This window comes from Macaca mulatta, chromosome 16, assembly GCF_049350105.2.
Source record: "Macaca mulatta isolate MMU2019108-1 chromosome 16, T2T-MMU8v2.0, whole genome shotgun sequence".
Lineage (NCBI taxonomy): Eukaryota > Metazoa > Chordata > Mammalia > Primates > Cercopithecidae > Macaca > Macaca mulatta.
Genome location: NC_133421.1, coordinates 21,971,689 through 21,979,190, shown reverse-complemented (window position 1 = coordinate 21,979,190; position 7,502 = coordinate 21,971,689). Strand labels below are relative to the sequence as shown.

The 7,502-nt window shown below is 43.4% G+C and overlaps 1 long non-coding RNA gene across 1 annotated transcript; it reads right to left on the bottom strand.

The window, feature by feature from the left end:
• Positions 1–1,026: 1,026 nt before the first annotated feature.
• Positions 1,027–5,904, bottom strand: LOC114673077 (uncharacterized). The gene is made up of 2 exons (XR_013406182.1): positions 5,844–5,904; positions 1,027–1,290 (listed from the first exon to the last, which is right to left on the bottom strand). It is a non-coding gene; the product is annotated as an uncharacterized LOC114673077 (long non-coding RNA).
• Positions 5,905–7,502: the final 1,598 nt, after the last annotated feature.

Here is a 7,502-nt window from a genome sequence, read left to right as displayed (position 1 = left end):
CATTAGTTGATAGTTGTTGCTCTGGTGATAGTGTTGTCATGGTCATCTCTGTATTCTTAACAGATACTTTTAAGGGCTACCTGTTAAATCTGAAGAGTATCATTGGTCTTCTCTCTTCCCACATGCGTGATGGAAAATGTCCAACTCCTCTGGGCTTATTTAACAATGAGTTTGAGGGTTTGAATTAGGAAGTTGGACTCTGCTTATTAGGAAATTGTGATAATTCAACCTGCTTGGGACAGAAGTTGGCTCTTGTTTCCATGTAGGAAAATGGTTTTTAATGACATCACATTTTTTAGTGATTGAATCTGGTGGGCATTACTAATTTCAAACTAATATATTACATTTGTGATTACTTTGTTAACACTAAATTCCGGTTGGAAAGTCATAACATGAGGCTGGGTTTGGTGGCTCATGCCTGTAATACCAGCACTTTGGGAGGCCGAGGCGGGTATATCACTTGAGCCCAAGAGTTTGAGACCAGCCTGGGCAACATGACAAGACCCTGTCTCTACAAAAAGTACAAAAATTAGCCAGGTGTGTTGGCATGTGCCCGTAGTCCAAGCTACTTGGGGGGCTGAGGTGAGAGGATCACTTGAGCCTCGGAGGTCAAGGTTTCAGTAAACTGAGATCATCCCACTGCACTCCAGCCTGCATGCAGTGCCAGACCTTATCTCAAAAAATAAAAATAAAAATAAAATCTATAACACTAATTGGCGGCCGGGCGCGGTGGCTCACGCCTGTAATCCCAGCACTTAGGAAGGCCGAGACGGGCGGATCACGAGGTCAGGAGATCGAGACCAGCCTGACTAACACGGTGAAACCCCGTCTCTACCAAAAAAAAAAAAAAAACAAAAAAAACACTAATTGGCAAAATTTTAATATTTCAGGATTTTCATAAATTCAAAAAGGGCTCTTCTGTAATTTGAACAGGGTCAATGGCTTCTGCTGTAGACTCTTTCTGAAAAGGGCAGGAGAGAGGAAAATAAAATAGAGGAAAGAATAACATGAGCACTGAGGTCTTCAAGAAAATTGCTGAGCGGTTTTTAGTGGGCACTCTAATTAACTTTTCAAATAACAGCATCATGCTTTTGCCTAATATACAGTACATGACTCTCCTTCATACATGTTCTCATCTTCTTTCCTAAAACGGGAGACACAAACTCCCCTCAGTCACCATGTTCAGTTCTGAATGATGTTAATTCCTCTTCTATTTCAGTCACAGTCCTGGATAGTTTGTCCCTGGAGACTCTGAGGTTAATCACCACCCACTTTCCTTATGTAAAATAGCTGGAGAAAAGAGAAATAAAACTGAAATTGATTCATATATACAAATACAAGCAGAGACTAAAGTATGCATATTTACTACAGTCTACTATAACTAGTCAGAGACCATCATTAATATTTATAACTTCCTTCTTTCGCTACCTGTTTCATTGCTACCTTTGCCCTCAGCCACCCTCTCAGCTGATCAGGGTTCTGTATCTGGCGGAATGACCTAAAATTTTATTCCTGAAGGATCTGAGGCCTTAGTGATCTCCTTTTTATAGGGTTGCTATGATCTTCCATTAACTTTTACTGTTGGACATAGAAATACCAAGAGACCCACCCCACCCTGAGAATGCCCTAAGGTCCAGGTCTAATCTTCTTTGCCCACATTTTGCATCAGCAACACTATTTCTCCTTGGTAATCAGGGCCAATCACTCAAGCCAGTATGTAACTCCCTTAATTGCCTATTGGTTCAATGGAAGACCTCAAAATAGCTAGGAGGCCATCTCAACTATCAGTTAAATGGAATAATTGGTGTGTTTCCTGATAGAAGGATTCCTCCATTAGAAATGAAGACCTCTAAGTCAGATGATCTGTAGGAATGAGAAGCAAACTTTTTGTGAATTCTATGTGTAGGAATGAAGGGACAACTTACGCTCTTTGGGATGGCTATTATTTAAACAACAACAACAACAACAAAATGGAAAGTAAGTGTTTGCAAAGCTGTGAAGAAAAACTTCTCGGCCGGGCACAGTGGCTCATGCCTATAATCCAGCACTTTGGGAGGCTGAGGCGGGCGGATCACAAGGTCAGGAGATCGAGACCAGCCTGGCTAACACGGTGAAACCACATCTCTACTAAAAATACAAAAAAAAAAAAAGAGAATTAGCTGGGTGTGGTGGTGGGTGCCTGTAGTCCCAGCTACTTGGCAGGCTGAGGCAGGAGAATGACATGAACCCAGGAGGTGGAGTTTTCAGTGAGCCGAGATGGCGCCACTGCACTCCAGCCTGGGTGACAGTTGAGACTCTGTCTCAAAAAAAAGACAAAAAAATGAAAAACTTCTCAAATTTGATGAAAGACATAAATCTATACATCTACACATCCAAGAAGCTCAATGTGCTCTAAAGAGGATAACTCAAAGGGATATACACTGAGAACATTTAAATCAAACTGTCAAGGACAATGACAAAGACAGAATCTTGAAAGCAGCAAGAGAAAAGCAACTTATCCTCTGTCTATCATCTGTCTATCAACAGGTAAATGGATACACAAGTAAAAGTGATCTTCAGTAAGATTGACAGGTGATTTCTCACCAGTCCCCATGGAGGCCAGAAGGCAGGGGGGATAACGTATTTAAAGTGCTGAAGAACTTTACACCAAGAATTTGATATCTAGCAAAATTATTCTTCAAAAATTCAATAGGGCCAGGTGTGGTGGCTCATACCTATAATCCCAACACTTTGGGAGGCTGAGGTGGAAGGATCACTTGAGCCTAGGATTTTGAGATCAGTCTGGGTAATATAAGGAGACCCTGTCTCTATAAAAAATTTCTAAAAATTAGCCAAATGCAGTGTCACCCCTGTAATCCCAGCTACTTGGGAGGCTGAGGTGGGAAGATTGCTTGAGCCTAGGAGTTCAAGGTTGCAGTGAGCCATGCCACTGTATTCAGTCTGGGAGACACAGTGAAACACTGTCTCAAACAAAAAGGCACTTGACCTTCACATGCCCGCTTGGGTCTCTTCCAGCATACTTTCCTTTCTTTACTGTTTTAAAGCCTTTTTAAATAAACTTCCACTCCTGCTCTGAAAAAAAAAAAAGAAAGAAAGAAAAAGAAAGAAGGAAAAAAAAAAAAGAAATTCAGACATTCCCAGATATACAAAAGTTAAGGGAATTTTTCATTTATAGACCTTCCCTACAAGAAATGCTAAACCCCTTCAGGCTGAAATGAAAGGACACCAGATAGTAACTCAAAGCTATATGAAGAAAGAAACTGGTAAAGGTAACTACTTAGGGAAATATAAAAGCCAGTATTATTGTACTTTTCTTTTTTTCCTATATAATTAAAAAAATAGAAAAAATAATAATTGTAAATCTATGTTAATAGGCTCACAATATATAAAGATGTAATGTGTGACAATAACAATATAAAGGAGAAGGGTTGGAAATGTATAGGATGAAAGTATTTATGTACTATTTAAACTAAGGTGGTACTTTTCAAACCAGGTTGTTATAAATTTAAGATGTAATATGCAATTCACAAGGCAACCACTTAGACAATTACCAAAAACAGACAGAAAAGGAAGGGAGAAATCAAAATGAAACATTACAAAAAATCAACTAAATACAAAAAAGGCAGTAATGGAGGAATTGAGGAACCAAAAAACCGTATAAGACATACAGAACACAGATAAATGGCAAGAACTCTATAAAATTTGTAGATTTGTATCCTAATCTGATTTTCTGTCTCTGTGAATTTGACAGAATGCAGATTAGAGTCTACCAGAGACTGGCTCATAGGGCAGAAGGGAGTTCTTGCAGAACATTACCATGACCCCGGAAAGTGTCCTCATGCTCCTTCTGGTCAGTTTCCATTGACAATCTCCCAAATCAATTCACTGACCTGATTATTTTTTTCCAATATAGACTTATTTAGCCTCTTCTAGAACTTTGTATTAATGGAACCATAGAGCATGGTTCCTTTAAGGCTTCTGTCACTCAGCAAAATGCTTTCAAGATTCATCTATGTTGTGGGTAGCAGCAACTCATTCCATTTTATTACTGAGTAGTGTTCCAATGAATGAATTCACTACAGTTGAACATTTTCCTATGGATGGCTGCTAGGGCTGCTTCCTGTTTGGGACTACTGTGAGTAAACCAGAAACGTACCTTATAGTACAAGTCTTTTGGTGAAAATACATTTCATTCCTCTTGGTGCACACCAAAGAGTGGGACACTGGGTCAGAGAGTAGGTGCATGTTTAGTTTTACAAGAAACTCCCAGGCCTAGGTTGCAGTGAGCTGAGATCACACCACTCCACTCCAGCCTGGGTGACAGAGTGAGACTCCATCTCGAAACAACACCACCACCACCACCTCCTCCTCCCAGGCCTTTTCCCAAAGTGGTTAGACCAGTAGTGTGAGAGTTCTGGTTGTTCCACATCCTCACAAATATTCGACCTTGTGGGTTATTTTAATTTTAGCAATTTTGAAGGTATGAAATGGTGTGTGATGGATATGAAATGTAGTTTTAATTTACATTTCCCTGATGACTAACAGTGTTGAACATTTTCATGGGTTAATTGGTTAGTCATATGTGTCTTCTTCAGCAAAGCATCTGTTCTAATCTTTTACTTATTTTTTTATTAAGAATACAATACATTGTTATTAACTGTAGTCACCATGTTTTACAATAGGCCTCTTGAAGTTATTCCTGCTGTCTAACTGAAATTTGGTATCCTTTGATTAACATCACCCCATCGCTCCAGCCCCTGGTAACCATATCTGACTCTGCTTCTATGAATTCCACCTATTTTTTTTTTTTTTTTTTTTTTTTGAGACAGGGTCTTACCTTATCACCCAGTCAGGAGTGTAGTGGCATAATGTCTGTTCACTGCAGCCTCAACCTCCCAGGCTCAAGCAATCTTCCCACTTCAGCCTCCCAAGCAACTAAGTAACTGGGAGCACAGGCACGTGCCACCACACCTGGCTATTTTTTGCGTTTTTAGTAGAGATGGGGGTTTCACCATATTGGCCAGGCTGGTTTTGAACTCCTGACCTCAAGTGATCCTCTTGCCTCAGCCTCCCAAAGTGCTAGTGTGTCCAGAATTGGTGGGTTCTTGGTCTCATTGACTTCAAGAATGAAGCCATGGACCCTCGCGGTGTTACAGTTCATAAAGGTGGCACATCCAGAGTTGCTGATTCCTCCGGTCCGGAGTTGTTTGTCCCTCCCAGTGGGTTTGTGGTCTCACTGGCTTCAGGAGTGAAGCTGCAGACCTTTGCAGTGAGTGTTACAGCTCATGAAGGTGGCATGGACCCAAAGAGTGAGCAGTAGCAAGATTTATCGGGAAGAATAAAAGAATTAAGCTTCCACAGCACAGAACACTACCCCACGGATTGCCGCTGCTCGTGCTGGTGGCCTGCTTTTATTCCCTTATTTGGTCCCCACCCACATCCTGCTGATTGGTCCATTTTACAGAGAGCTGATTGGTCCGTTTTGACAGAGTGCTGATTGGTGCATTTACAAACCTTTAGCTAGACATAGAGAGCTGATTGAGCTGATTGGTGCGTTTACAATCCTTCAGCTAGACACAAAAGTTCTCCAAACCCCCACCCTATTAGCTAGACACAGAGTGCTGATTGGTGCGTTTACAATCCTTTAGCTAGACGGAAAAGTGCTCCAAGTCCCCACCCCTCCAAGAAGCCCAGCCAGCTTCCCCTCTCACTGGCACTGGCCGCGTTAGTTTGCAGCACCTAGCCCGGGCACTCCCACAGCCCAGAGGGAGCTCATCCCCCTATCAAGCCCAGCAGGCCCTGGCCGACCACGCCCAGTGCGGGGTTTGCGAGTCCGCACTCACCTGGATCCCGCGCCTTCCCGCGAGCGCGCGCTCAGCGGCGGCTCCCGCCGGCGCCTCTCCCTCCCCACTCTCAGCAAGCAGAGGCAGCCGGCTCCGGCCTCGGCCAGCCCCAGAGAGGGGCCCTCATAGCGCAGCGGTGGACTGAAGGGCTCCTCGAGTGTGGCCAGAGCGGACGCCGAGGCCTAGGAGGAGCCGAGAGCCAGCGAGGGCTGCTAGCACGTTGTCACCTCTCACTAGGATTACAGGCATGAGCCACTGCACTTGGCCAAGCTCGACCTTTTTTAGATTCCACACATAAGTGAGCATATGCCGTATTTATCTTTCAGCACCTCATGTTTTTCATATAACGTATCCTCCAAGTTCATCCACGGGAAACTTTTACCCATTTTTGAATTTAGTTATTAGGGTTTTATTGTTGAGTTGTAGAACTTTTAACATTACATGATGGGTACTAGTGAGGCAGGAGAATAGGGTCTGGAGGCAGGGAACCTGAAGGCAATTAGCACTGACTTCCTAGAACTGAACCAAAAGGAAAACCTCTCCACACCAAAGTAGCAAAAGGATCAGAGGCTACTCCCTTTATACTGCCTTGCAGATGAAAAATGGAAAGTACTTCTGATTGATTCCCTCCCACAAATAAATAAGAAATATTTATTTTTTGAGGCAGGGTCTCACTCCGTCACCCAGGCTCCACGGAGTGCAGTGGCGCAATCCTGACTCACTGCCGCTTCCACCCTCCAGGCTCAAGAGATCCTCCCACCTCAGCCTCCCAAGTAGGTGGGACTACAGGTATGCACCACCATATTCTGGCTAGTTTTTTTGTTTTTTATAGAGACAGGGTTTCGTCAGGTTGCCCAGGCTGGTCTTGAACTCCTGGCCTCAAGCAATCTGCCTGCCTCGGCCTCCCAAAGTGCTGGGATTACAGTCATGAGCCACTGCACCCAGTCAAAATATGAATAATAAAACACCAAAGATGTGGTGGCCAAAACATTGTTGTAGAGATGAGACCTGCGACACTGGGATCCAACCAACCATCTCAGCAGAAACAGTCAGCTTGGATGAAATAAGAAAACAGCCTTTGCTGGAGGAGAAAACAGCCCTAGAGACACAGAGACAAAGGAGAATGCCATACGAAGATGGAGGGAGGCAGGGTGAGAGCTACCTACAAGCCAGGGACACCAAGGGGCATGGCAGCCTCAAGAACTGGGGAGAGAAAGCAACCCTGGGACACCTCGATTTCAGGCTTCCAGTTTTCAGAACTGAGATTTATATCCTTCCTTCCTGCCTTCCTGCCTTCCTGCCTTCCTCCTTTTTCCTTTCTTCCTTTCTATCTTTTTCTATCTGTCTCTTTCTGTTTTTTGTTTGTTTGTTTGTTTCACTCTGTCACCCAGGTTGGAGTGCAGTGGTGCCATCTCAGCTCACTGCAACCTCCACCTCCCAGGTTCACGATTCTCATGCCTCAGCCTCCCAAATAGCTGGGATTACAGGTGCACAACACCACGCCTGGCCAGATTTATATTGTTTCAAGATACTCCATTTGTGGTAATTTGTCATGGCAGTCCTTAGAAATGAATACACACACTTTAAAAAATAACTATATAGCAAAAATCTTCGGGGAGGAAGGACCCTGCCAGGGTAAATTAGAATACATTCTTGGAG